This window comes from Aulostomus chinensis, chromosome 13 (assembly GCF_037954235.1).
Source record: "Aulostomus chinensis isolate RoL2024-O1b breed Wild chromosome 13, RoL_Achi_v1.0, whole genome shotgun sequence".
Taxonomy (NCBI): Eukaryota; Metazoa; Chordata; class Actinopteri; order Syngnathiformes; family Aulostomidae; genus Aulostomus; species Aulostomus chinensis.
Window position 1 is genome coordinate 6,544,569 of NC_141332.1, and position 13,855 is coordinate 6,558,423.

The following is a 13,855-nucleotide window of genomic DNA, read 5'->3' on the forward strand; positions in this document are numbered from 1 at the left end:
ATGAGGGTCTTCCTTCTATGTTCCTGTGTAGAAACACGCGTGTTGTTGGCCTACATGCTTCTGACACGTCCATGTTACATGCTTGTGGGACCACAAGTGGCTGCCCAAGCCTTGTTGAGTATAAAACTACTAAAGGAATCAATAATGTTGATTATCGGGCCACGCCACTCTCTGTGGATGACAGTTCTCTGAGGTCATGGGACGTTTCATGAGGATTCATCCACCGGCGAGGAGGCAGCTGGACTCAGGCGGACGGAGTTCTTCATTTTGTGGATGAAGATATTCAGGTGGAGTCTGAAAACATTTGAAAATATCACATGAACGTGAGACACATGAGGCGCCTGAGACGTCCGGGGCAGAACTTGAGTTTCCATACATTTGGGTTGGTGTGCGGTGACGTTTGCATCATCATCACGCATCAGCGACAGAGAAGCTGACGAGCCAGTGGTTACCAGACCAGGAGCCTTGTTTTAAGACAGAAGTACAAGAGAGTGATGTTGGACTTTGGTGAAAATCAAGGTTCGTTTCAGTGGTGGAGTGTCTGATTTCAGTCTGATGAGGATGGTGGTCTTGGCACCGGTGCTTTGGCGTCATGGAGCCGTTCAGAGGCACGAGGAGATTAAAATGTCTTCACCTAGAAAACGACGTCTGCCCTGTCTGGAGCGCTCCTTCCTCCACGCACACCAAGGCAGCAGCAGAACCACAGATTTTCCTCCTCTGAGACTCATCAGTTCACGCTGAGATGAAGCATGTATCAGAGCCTGGCTCCTGGCCCTGGGGGTCCAACCCCTGGTCCTGCGTTGTGGCCCAGCTCAGCTCAGAAGGACCCCCCCCCACCCCAATTCTTCCAGTTGTGTAATGCATTGATTCAAGCTGCCCACCGACCAGGCTGCACGCATTCGATTAGAGATTATCTTCATCAGTAGTTTTCTACCTGCAGTCATAGAAACGCCGTCCCACACGCATGGCCGCGCCTCTGGCTCATCCCAGAGTGTCAGTGACACCAGATTCTCCTCAAAACTCATTTAAAAGTGAGAAAAGTCACTTAAAGTCCATAAAAGCAGCATTAACTTCCCAATTCAATTCATGCTTCAGTGAAATTGTATTTAGGACATTTAATGCTATTTTAAGTACAAGTGGGAGTCAAAACACAGAGCCACAGTATAGTTGTTAGTGAGAACAGGTCACATTGCTGGTGTGTGTGTGTGTGTGTGTCGGGGAGCGCTCTTGTAGCTATTCCCTGTAATGAGAGAATGCTATTTCACATCGCGGGCAAACATGTAACCCTACTGGATGTTGTGTAGTGAATCCAGCCAAGACTAAATGGCTGGAGGTAAAATCTCTGTGGTACAGACGCCGAGCAGCTGTTAACCCTTCATGTGCCGAGGCTGGATAATTAGCTGAGCCTTTGTCTGAGAGAGAGAGAGAGAGAGAGAGAGAGAGAGAGAGAGAGAGAGAGAGAGGTGATGTGGAAGCATGTGTGTGTGTGTGTGTGTGTTTGTGTGTGTCCTTGGGGGTCTCTCTATCCATCTTTCTTGCTCTCACTCTCTGGTCCAGAGCTTGTTACCATAGCAACATAGAAGAAGAGGTAATGCTGCCGGAGTCCCAAAAATTGTATTATCTTTTCAGGGGAACACACACACACACATGCATGCACACACACGCACACACACATACACACACACACACACACACACACACACATGCATACACACACACACACACGCAAAGACACACACACACACACACACAACTATTGCCTGCCACTTCTGTGTGAGCCCACTACAGCTTGTTCATGCTGGCAGGCAAAAGCATACAGACTTGCACAGACTAAGAGAGAGTGGGGGGGGGGGGGGGGGTGTTGCAGCAGAGCAGGCGAGGTCGTGTGAGAACAGCAGGACGGTTCATTAAAGCTGCTGAAGGAAGATAATTGGCTTTTACTCATTCATTATTTCCTCAGTATTCTGGATGCCTCCGTCCACTGTAGCTGCCCTGCAACCGCTGGTCCGGCCCAGCGAGGGGCTGTGAGGCCTGGTGAGACACCACGGAAACTCGCTGGCGCCACTCTGAAGTTGTCTGGTACAACATGACATTTATGGAGGGTTTTATGATACCAGAGAGAAGACAATCTGTCCTCTCTGGGGGTCAATGGTGAATTCATGTTCATCTCAGGAGTGAGATGAGCAGAATCAACACCCCTCAGGTCCGGGAGCCGGGGGGGGGGGGGGGGGGGCAGAGCGGGTAGCTGTGCTGCCCACACCTCTGAAGCTGATTCATGACTCCTCCTTGTGTTTGATCGGCACACAGAAGCTTGTAACGAGAAACTCTGGCAACAAATATTTAACATCTGAACTCAAACTCACCAGCGCCGCCCATTCATGGACCAAACCACAGTGTCAGTGCTAGGAGGACAGCGAGGGGTGTGTCCCGCCACTGTCAGACACATTTTGCTTTCTACAAGTACAGTAACTCTTTGTTTCTCAGGTCGGTTGACTGACAGCATCAGGAGATGCACCTCCAGCCGGGAGGAGCGTCCTGGTGACTCTTACATCCAAAGCTGAAGGTCAACAGGAAGCGCCGAATGAATCGCCGTGTATTTGACATCTGACCTCAGTGAGGATGCGTGAGCTGGCAGTGGATTGTGGATGCTCACATCATGGGGGCTGCGCCATGCTGGGGGGGGGGGGATGCAGCCTCGGTGACACGGTCGGTGAATCATGGCGGTTCCTGATGTCTCAGCGCTGGTGACATGCGAGATGTGGTTAGAGACGTTGGCGACGAAGCTGACGGTGACCGCAGTGCTGCACACCAACCTTTTTGTTCCCCTTTACACCACCAGCAAGAACAGAACGACAATGACAGGACAACGTTCCCAGCTGGAACTCAGTCATTGAGAGCTGAGCCTGAAGTAGTGTGTGTCACACACACACACACACACACAGGTACACAAATGTAATTGAAGGAGATTAAAGTGTGAGCATTAAATAGCGATTATTTTAAATGTTCGGAATCCCATAATTCCCTGACTGTGATGAGCATGGGAAGCGTCAGCGGCTGGTGCCTCCGAGAGGCCCGGCAGGACGGCGTCCTCGCAAGCATCAGTGACAAGCATGTGACATCAGCGATAATGTCTGAGATCAAAAGCGTGATAATGGGTGTGATTACATTAGTAAAGCTATTATGCTGTAAATGACAGATCTCATTAACATATAAACAGCCTTAAACACTGCGTTCACCGTGGAAATGAACAAGCCCACACACACACACACACACACACACACACACACACACACACAGAAATGTATACATGTGATGATATAAGTGGAGGAGATTAAAGCACAAGGATTATGAGATACAGATATTAACCAACATAATATCATTAGATATGCAGGGTGAGAGGCAGCACACACACACTCACACACACACACACACACACACACACACGCAGACTTATGTCGCTCTGAGGATGGTCTCTAATCACTCTTTGTCTCTTCCTGCCCTCATGATAAACTGCCTGTCTAACATTGCTTTCTTATCTCTTTCTTTCTTTCCTTCTTTCCTTCTTTCTTGAGTGTTCTGACGCTCTCTCTGTCTCCCCCTGCTCCTCCCCCTGCTCCCTCCATCTTTTGTCCCTCTCTCTCCAACCTGTTATCTGATCGTGTGCTTTGTCTTCTTCTTCAGCTCTAATTTCACACAATACAGGATGTAGTCAAGTGTGTTCATTCATTATCTAATTAACTAATTTACTAAGCACTAATTCTTTCTCATCAGCTAATAGTCTGCAGATTAAGCATGGATGTGTGTGTGTGTGTGGGGGGGGGGGGGTGAGCTGGGAGTCTCTCTCTGAGTGTGTGTGAAGGATTAACCCCTGACTATCAGGTGGAAGTCAGGAGATGAAGGAAGCCCTTGTCGCTGATCGGACTAATCAAGGATTAATCAGTTTCCCTTTCAAGCAGCAACACCAAGCAATCAGGGTTTCCTGCACAGTCGCTTCTGGTCACTTGTCACTTCTCCCGATGGCAGCAGAGACGCGACCTGAACCTCTCAGCGTCAACGTGCTCCTGCAGGAGCACAGAGGCGCTGTTCCTTCTTCTCCATCACTTCACATCATGTATTTTTCTTAATGTTCAGGGTTTTTTTTCGCTCTTTCCTTTTGGTGCAGTTTGGATGTCACTGGGCTCGCCGCCACATGAAAACACCCTTCAGGCAGACTTGGGAGTTTCACATCAAAGGCAGAGCAGCAAGAAATCTCGAAATCTGATGATGGGAAGCAGCTCGCTGTAGCGTCAAAACATGAGCCGCGCCGGGTGTATTCAGAGTTCAGGGAGAAGCCGAGAGGGACGCAGGCAGCAGATACCAGACAGTCAGCGGCATCCAGGAGAGCTGCATCTGGTTGGGATGCTACAAGCCACCTCATGACTGTCACCATTAACGAACCCTCTGGCTAATTATTTATCCAACACAACATAAAAAAACTCCAAAGTATTGCATGAATGATGATTAAAGGGGACCTATTGTGCTTTTCCAGCTTTTCAGGGTTGTGTGTCAGATGGTGGATACCTGTTCTGGGCGGCGTCTCATGAGGTGGGCATGTGTCAAAGTCGTCCCGGGGCAGTTTCAGGCTCTGCACCGCTGAAAACTCTCAGATTTGGAGATTTTTTTTTAAAGTCTCATTTTATGACATCACAACTTCAGGGGAAGCTCCATATATGGCAACTCACCTGGCTCTGGTCTCAGTGCCCAGCAGGGTCCCTCTGCCACGGAAGTGTAGCCGACTACAGAGCTACGGCGTTGACGTCCAAGTGGCTGACAGAAAGTGATTTTCCGGGTGCAAACACTTCTTGTCTTTGCAAGGACTTCCCAAAGAAAACAAACTCAGGCAGCAATGGGAGGATTTTTTTGTTTTTGGGGAGCAAGTAACTCTTTCACCTCGCCGCTCGTGTGCTCTCGGCATTTCACGGACAGCAGTTTCCTAAACAAACCTCAGTTTGATGTGAAAAAGCTACACCTGAAGGCAACTGCTGTCCACTGAGGAGGACACGGACGCCAGGACGGAAGGACATCCTGTCAGCGTCTGGTCTGTTGGTCGCCCTGACCTGCAGTGAAAGAATTGCTCAAAGTTTAAATATAAGCAGCGGGTCCACAGTGTACAGGTGCAGGTCCACAGAGTACAGGTGCGGGTCCACAGAGTACAGGTGCGGGTCCACACAGTACAGGTGGGGGTCCACAGAGTACAGGTGCGGGTCCACACAGTACAGGTGCGGGTCCACACAGTACAGGTGGGGGTCCACAGAGTACTGGTGCGGGTCCACAGAGTACAGGTGCGGGTCCACAGAGTACAGGTGCGGGTCCACACAGTACAGGTGCGGGTCCACACAGTACGGCGTTAGAGACTTTGCTGAAGTTTTGCATCCCAGTGACTATGAACAGTAACAGAGTAGCCTAGTTAGTAGTTCGTAGATCATGAGAGATGTGCTGGAATTTAGGGTCTTGCCAAGTCGTCGCTGCGACGGGGGTCCAGGTTGTGTCTTCTTGTTGTCCGGGTCGGATCGCAGGTCCAAGTCCTTCGGTTGTACCGCTGAAGTCTACTTTTTTTAAAATGCTAAAATTGCAAACAAGCCGGTTACCGGGTGAGGCAACGTCCTTGCATGTGAGAGGAGGCGTGTTACGACGCAGCGCGGGAGCAGGCCCCCTGAAACGGTGACCAATCACAGTCCAGTGGCCACGGTGGAGGTGTGTGTGTGTGGGGGGGCTGAATCCAAGTGTTTCAGAGGGAAGCAGGGAGGAGGCAGAATAGAGGAGCTCACAGACTGAAACGTAATAATGATGGAGTTTTTTATTGATCCCATCTTTTAATTGTGGCCCCCGGGGGTCCCCCGCCGTATTAAAGCCCATAGAATGAGCAGAACAGGGCCTGCTAAAAACACACCGTGTGTTGCTGGTATGTTTGTGATTTCTGATATGATTTTATTGTATGGGGTCTGTATGAAAAGGGTTTTGGGATGAGACAAAAGCGCAGCAATGTTCTTTCTCATGTTGAAATAAAACCGTCACGCGTGTGAAGAGGAGGATCTTTTATTACCGTGGTCGTTGTCTGGCTGTAGACTCTCAGCAGGCGACCTGCCGTGTTCGACATGACGCCACTGCATTGTGTTGTCTGATGCGATTCATGTGTCTGTCAGAATGAGAGGGACTGATTTACATCCTCCACCTGCGGGACGCCGCTCGCGGTTTGAGTGAAGAAGTGGAAGATTGGGTGTTGGCAGGGACGGTCACAGGGAGATGCTCCTGTCCTCTGTGACGGTTCCGGGGGCTCAACCCTTTGGATCCATTTAAGCTCATCCAGAACCACGTGAGCAGAGGAGCAGAGCGTCTTCCTCAGGTCCTCACCTCTCTCCCTCGATCGGACCGTCAGGGCTCTACGCTGCTGGGAGAACCCGCCAGATCGTTCCCCACTGAAGTTCTCCTTGAGAGGCTGACGACGCCGGGGTTTGTCTAGACGTGGCTCAACATGAGGCTCCACCCTGGGTTCCTAGACTCTCCGGCCTCATCAGCACCTGGTCACCCCCCCCCCCTTCCTGAAGCCTTGCTAATCTGAATCAAACTGCTTTCATAGCATCTTTGTCCATCAGCAGATTTGAGGACTCGCATGATGTCACACTGTTGAGAGCAGAAGCGTCGGCGGAGGATCAGACGCTGTTATCCTTCACTCTGCTGTTTGAAACCGATGTTCCAGGATCAGTTCATTTATTTAGTTTCTACTCACTTCAGTAAAAGTTTCTGCTGGCGAGCCACAGGCCAAACTCGCTGGACTTCCTGTTCTTCTCATCTGGTCAGTATTCAGCAGCACCTTTGTGATAAATAAAAGGAAGTACATGTTCCATGATTAATGAAAACAGTATGAATATTCACACCGTAGCTGTGAAGTATCACACTTCTCTGACAATTCTCTTGGATTAGAGTGGAAGAACAGGTCATCATCATCATCATCACTGATGAAGAGCATCCAAACGACTCCTCAGAGAGAAACTCTCTTGACTGTTGCCTTCCTCCCTCTGTCAGTGGAACCTGCTTCCCAGCCCTGATGGGTCTGCTAGCAGGAGGCGGATGTGTGGGCGAGTTCGGGGACGCGGCGTGAGGACGAGCGCTGGAGTCCATGTTTGCTCTGACAGCAATTCTGCTCAGAAGTGTTTGCACTGGGAAATGTGGCTGAGTGGCCCGGGTTGTCTATGTCACACACACTGCCGCCTCCCTCCTCTCACACACTCCGCTCTCTCCTCTCTCCCATGCTGTCACACTTTCGCTCTCTTTAATCCGTCGTTCACCAGCCATCATGTTGGAGTGCTGCGATGTTAGAGGTGCATCGTTATTACGCACACGAGCACCAGTTAAACGCAGCTGGGAGCGTGCGGGGCCGACGCCAGGTCCAGTGTCTGGGGGTTTGATCACGTGATTGCAGGATTGGTCATTTTTCAGTAAAACTCAGGATAAAACCACTTTACTGCTGCGGGCGCTGGACGCGTCCCAGATGAGATGTGGTCGCCACACTGCCAACCTTTGCATTACCCATTGCTAACCACGGCCTGATCCAGTCTCATGCGTCTTGTTTCCTGACGCAGCGGCAGGTGCATCGCAGGAAGCATCGAGCTGATGAGCATCATTTGAGAGTTTGTGCTTTCCTCAGTAATTAGTGTGACAGTCAGCTTGAGTTCGTTAGTACTTCATTATAGTCACATGACTCAGGTGTCATGGTTGTGATCCGGCTTCAGAGGCCTCAACGCCTGGTCATCGATACGCTTCCGTTTAGAGACCTAAACCGGTTCAGCGTTGGTGGTTATGACCCGCTCTGGTTCAGGAAGCAGCAGCTTCCTGTGCCGTAGGATCACATGACTTTTAGGCATTCGTCAACAATGATTGACATCACTGTGGTGAATTCTTTGTAAAATCATCGATGGAAAGCAGGATGGCAGGTGGTGGTTCTCCGCCTCGCTGTCAGCTGAAGCGGCCGGAACGTTGCTGCTGAATCTGGTGACTGTCGCTGAACTCACACCGGTTCTGGAATCAGCAGCATGAGCTGACACTGCTAGCAGGGAGCCTCCTCCACCGTACCGGCTCTGACAACTAGCAGGCAATTTTGAAGCGTTCATCCAGTCTGTCACTGGGCTCAATATAAAACCAGTTGGACCACTCTGAGAATAAAGACCTGCACTGGAACTTGATAGAGCTGCTCGCTGTATCAGTGGCTCCAGAGCTCTGCTGGGCTTCAAGCCTTTTCTGAAGCACAGACAAGGATGAGCAGCGACTGACATGGCTGTCTCCAAGGAGGAGCCACAGACACTGGGTGTGTGTTCTTCAGCCAAAGAAAGCACTCGTTTTCATACATGGACGTGAGTCCTGTGTGTCACCATCGACTCCTGAGTGGAGCGACGCACAAACACCGACACACGCGGCCGTGTCCCCCTCATCGCTACTCTGTCCTCACTCACGCTCCGCGTGTCGATCCTTCTGTGACACACACACACACACACACACACATAAACACACACACACACACACACGTGATGAGCAGGACAAAAAAGCCAGGGGGTAACAATGCGTTTGAAGCCTGAGTCTCATTATAACGCCTGCTCCATGTCTCTTTCTCTCTCTCTCTCTCTCTGTCTCACACACACACACACACACACACACACACACACACACACACACACAGCGCAGTGATTGCTGACATCTCACCATCCAGAAACCCAAAATTTCATTCATATTCATACTGAAGGAACTCTGATCCTCTCCTCTGTCTATCCAGGAATGATGCTGATATTTCCTTTGATGTCTAATGTCATCTGAATGTACACACCGACCAAAAAACACACACACACACACACACACACACACACAAGGTTGAACTGACACTTCAAACAAAGCTTTTGTCTGCTGCCTGACAGCTCTTCCCCTCTTCTTCCCCCTCTCCTCCTTCTCCTCTCTCCTCCTCTCATTATCCCCCTCACTTCTCCTTGTCATTCCAAAACACTCGTTCTACCTCCTCGCCCCTCACTCACACTCGCACACACACACACCCTCACACACACACACACCCTTGCACACACACACCCTCACACACACACACCCTCACACGCTGCTGCATTGAAAGGTTTGTTCTTAATCGAGCTGCCTGGTTAAATGTAGGTTGATGAAACACAAGTGTGGAAGTATGAATGGCTGTTCGAGCTCCGCTGAGCTGACGGAGGGAGAGTCAGACGTGGCTCATTTCTACACGCCAGATTCCTGAATGTTCCATGAATGTGTTGTTTATGTGCTGCTGTTCCTTCTCCTGCTGTCTAGGAGTGGCACCATCAGGAAGATATTTATTAATTGCTAAGATTGGTTTTGATTGCCAGCTCCAGCCGGTATCAGTGAGGCTGATCAGCCTCCATCACTGCTCTGGTCCTCCTGCTGGGAGTGGTAGCCAACGCGTTGGAGGCGGAGCTATGGTTGGGAATGTCAGCACAAGGTTCATCCTCCTGATGCCGCTGGTCTGCATGGGCCCATGAGTGTGAAGGTGAGGAGCCAGACCGGTACTACCATGTGGTCCAAAGCTCCACCGGTGCCGGTGCGGTTGTTGTCGTTCAAGGAGGATGTGACGGTTGGTGGTCGTCCTGCCTCTCCTCACCAGCAGTTGGACACTGTGTGAAGATGACATTGCAGGTGTTGGATGGAGACGCTGTCGCTTCTCAGCCTCATCAGGGAATTCTTCTTGCGCGCTAACCGGACCTATGGAGGTCGGATGGAGGACACATGCACCAGCTGGGCGAGCGGAGCCTGAGGAGAACGTCACTGCTCCCCTGCTCTGCTGCTCAAGCCCCCTCAGGATCTGGTGTCCAGCCTAGATTTTAGACCCGAGTCAGGACGTGAACCCTGAACCTGAACCCCGACAGTCCTCACCCCTTTGTAAACGATGAGGGTAGAATAAGTGAGTCTTTGTGTGGTGACCCTATACGGTTCTGTCAGGTTGGTCCTGTTATCCCGACGATGACGGTGATGAGCTGGGAGTTCTTCATGTACGTCTCTGTCATAGAAAAGCCAGAGAGGCTGTGGAACGTCACTGAGTTCTTGTGTCCTTGCGGCCTGAAGGCTGGGTTCCGTTCGCCTTCCTCGTCTCAGCGCGCTGCTGCAGGACAGTCTCACTCTCAGACAAGACATTTTTCACAGAAAAATATACATATTTTGAGCCCACGAGACACAGAAAATTAGTTCCACAATTGAATTAATTAGTGGGCACAAGTGCCAAACTTTTTCAAGAAATGTAAACTGACTGACTTGAGGGGACAAGTTATACCTCTTGGCCACAAGTTAGAAAAACTGAGGGATCTGTTTGTAGCTCAGGGGCCCTCCCTCCTCCTCCTCTGGCCTCTCGGGGCCTCCGTACGTCAGCAGCAGTTAAACATACACGTCTCCATCACCACCGGCCTGTGAATGATTCAGAGCTGCTGTGCCACGTCAGAAGCACGACTCCTCCACCATGAGCACAGGGCTCCATCCTCCAACCTTCACGTCTGGCTGCACAGCGTCGCGGGTTTGAATCTCATCACTGAACGGCTCAAATATACCGAGCGCATGTCTCAGGAAGCTTTGATGGCTTCAGATGTGTTGAAGTGCATTTCCGAGCGGTTGCCCTGAGCTGCTCTGACAGTCCCTCCCATAAGACACAGATGCAGCAGAGTCCACGCAGTCAGGCTCCAGTTGAACTGCAGTGAAGCAGTACAGAAGTCTCTTGATGACATACGCGGGCTGGAGCTCCGTCTCCTCGTGACGACAGAGCACTGAAGCGTCAGTGAGTTCTGCATCTGGCTCCATTTTACTGGCATGAAATCCCAGAATCAGCATTAGGAACACTGGAGAACAGCAGCAGCAGACATTTTACCATCACAGCACATCATCAGTACGAAGGCGCCAACGTTCTAGTGACCCAACCTGCCCGCCGCAGCTGGGGTGCCTGGCTAACAGGCAGCTGAGGAAGACAGGGAATGTTCCTGAAGGGCTGTGCTGTGAAAGGGAAAGAGGGTGATGAGGCTGTCTTTGAAATGTGTGTGTGTGTTTAGTTGTGTGTGTGTTTAGTTGTGTGTGTGTTTAGTTATCAGGGGAGCGCAGCATAGCTCTGCTGAGATTTAATTCCCAGAGCTTACTCTGGCTATCAGCATTACTTCAGGACACACACACACACACACACACACACACACACACACACACACACACACACGGAAAGCAGAGTGGTAGGAAAAGAAAGCTGCCATCAGTACATTTTCATTGACAGACCCCATCAGCCGGGACCAAACTGCTGATATTAATCCTCTCCAATCTGTCTCTCCATCGTCTGCTTCTTTTTCTCCTTCAAAAAGTGTTTGTCTGTTACACAACACTTTTCTGTCCCTCAACATGTGTGTCTTGATGATATGTAATTAAATCTTTTTCTTAAACAGCAAACTTTTTTTTGGAGATATTTTGTAGCTTTGGGCCTGGGAGTTTTAGGGAGGAGGCCAAGCTTAGCTCCCCTCCCCAGCTGCCCTGAACCAGCCCCCACCAGGATGAAAGGTTTTCCACCAGTTGAACGGCTCTGCCCCGACTCAAAGAGCATCTACTGGATCTCCTGGCCCATGCTGTGGTTCTGCCGTGGAACTGCTATAACACTGCGTGGAACTGCTTCACTGAGAGGAACCCTGGCCGAACACACGCACGTTTCATGAGCATCCTTTATGAGCCTCTCAGGGCAGAAAGGTACCGCACCAATCAGCGTAGTCCCACCATCTTGTCACGTCCTGTCATCACCTACGGAGCAGTCGTGGCTACGTTCTGGAGAAAGTCCACACGATGTCTACTGATATCTGCAGACGTCTACTTCAAACTGCGCCTGTTCAGCATTGGCGCTGGTGAAGCTTCAGGAATGTCTGTACCTGCTCGTGGGTTCATGAGGGCGGGATTTATTCATTTATTCATCGCTGCTGCGGTTCCTGTCTCACATTTCTGGCTGTTTCTCTTAACTGCCACCGACCTTCAGGAAGATGCGAATATAATCCCAACCACCAAATTTTCCTAATCCTGAACAGACTGTCACATCAGGGACACTGCTACAGGTCACATCGGGGATAGGAGCCAACGTCCCAGACGGTGGCGAGGGAGCGCGTGTGAGCCGTGTCGGGCGCTAATCTGTGTGTGACAGGTAGAACCTCTCCGTGTTCTGGGCCTCATGCTGGGAAATGAATCCTGGATGTGTTAATTACCTCGTCTGACCTGATTCCCTGCGTGTGAACGTGCAGCGTGTGACAGGCGGAGGCAGAGACAATGATCTGAGACAGAGGACAGCAGTGCTGCGTGTGAGTGTGTGTGTGTGTGTGTGTGTGTGTGAGGGATTTATCTCTCCACACTACCAGACAATACACATGCCAACCAGGGATTTCAGAGCAATGATCACATCTATGTACAGCTGTAACACACACAGACACAGACACACACACTCACACACACACACACACACACTCCTAACCTGTCAGTCATTCTGCTTGGAATTCCCACTGCTCGGTCTCCTCCCTCCCTCTCATTCTCCCTTCCTCTCTCCTTCCCTCAGCTCTCTATTTCATCATTCTGTTATTTTTATTTCCTTTTTTAACAAACTGTCTGTTGCCTTAAAACTGGGTCTTATTTTCCTCCCGTGGGTTTCCTGACTCCCCCCCACATCGTGCTGGGAGATTAAATGTTTTGAAGGCGAGGTCTGCTCGAGAAAACCACAAAGTCTCTTTTAATTGTGTTGATCGCTAATGAGGCGGCACGTCTAATCTCCCTCCAGTGGCTGTGGTCAAACGTCCTTCCCTGGGTCAGCGGGCCACAGGCTTCTGCTCCACTCGCTCTCACTCATGGTTCTTTGTACCTCTGAGGTTGGAGATTTGGCTGCCAGCGCGTAGATTCCTGTGTGTGTGTGTGTGTGTGTGTGTGTGGGGGGGGGGGGGGGTCAGGGTGAATCGTGACGGTGCTCTTTATCCTGACTAAGAATATGCGACTGTGTCATTAGGCAGGGTTCAGCTCTCTCTCCGGCCCCCCCAGATCGCTCTCGCGTCCCTGCGACGGCTCCTGAGACTGTTTACTGTCTCATGTTTGAAATGCCACAGGAAACCGTCGTGAATCACACCGGCTCATTACCAAGCCGAGACCGTCGCTCACAGCAGGAGTTCTGACAGATGAAACGGGTTTTAGTGGAAGCCTCCGATGACACAGTGACTGGACATAAACGCTGGGTCATAAACGCCGCCTGGATGAGGCGTTCAGGGCCCTCCGGCCCTCCTGCAGTAACAGTGAATGCAGATGCTCCTCACGCTGCTGTGAGTAGAAGGCCAGTGAGATGGAGCAGTGAGAGCGGACCTCACCTTCATGGTGTTTTAGTTCTGTTTATGAACTGGTCAGCACGTCTGCCTCTTTGGTTCATCCTCCACACAATCGCAGCTGCTCTGATCAATACTGACATCAATCGTAGATCAAGTGTAGGCGTCGCTGTTGGCTCTCTCCAGCTCAGCTCTGCAGCTCATAGACAAGTTGCTGCTTTCATGGACCAGCAGACGTTTTGGAGGTCAGAGCCTGTCGACCAGCTGGAGCAGGTGTGGCGCCAGTTCATCACAGGTGTGTGATGAACTCCACTCTGCTCCTCTATGCAAACTTCTGGCTATTAATCTGTGTTTTTCTGCCCTGTTTCCAGCGGCACAGTTTGTTGTGGAAGCGTCACTGGGATCATTGCTGCTGAATTACCTGCTAAACTGCCGTGGCTGCCACACCGCTGAGATCGGCTCCGCGCCGCTGCTTCTCCTCCTAAATTCTC

At 50.8% G+C, this 13,855-nt stretch overlaps 1 protein-coding gene across 3 annotated transcripts in view; it reads left to right on the plus strand.

The window, feature by feature from the left end:
* aff2 (AF4/FMR2 family, member 2) overlaps positions 1 to 13,855 on the plus strand; it is a 137,525-nt gene that overhangs the window by 18,360 nt on the left and 105,310 nt on the right. The window lies entirely within an intron of this gene.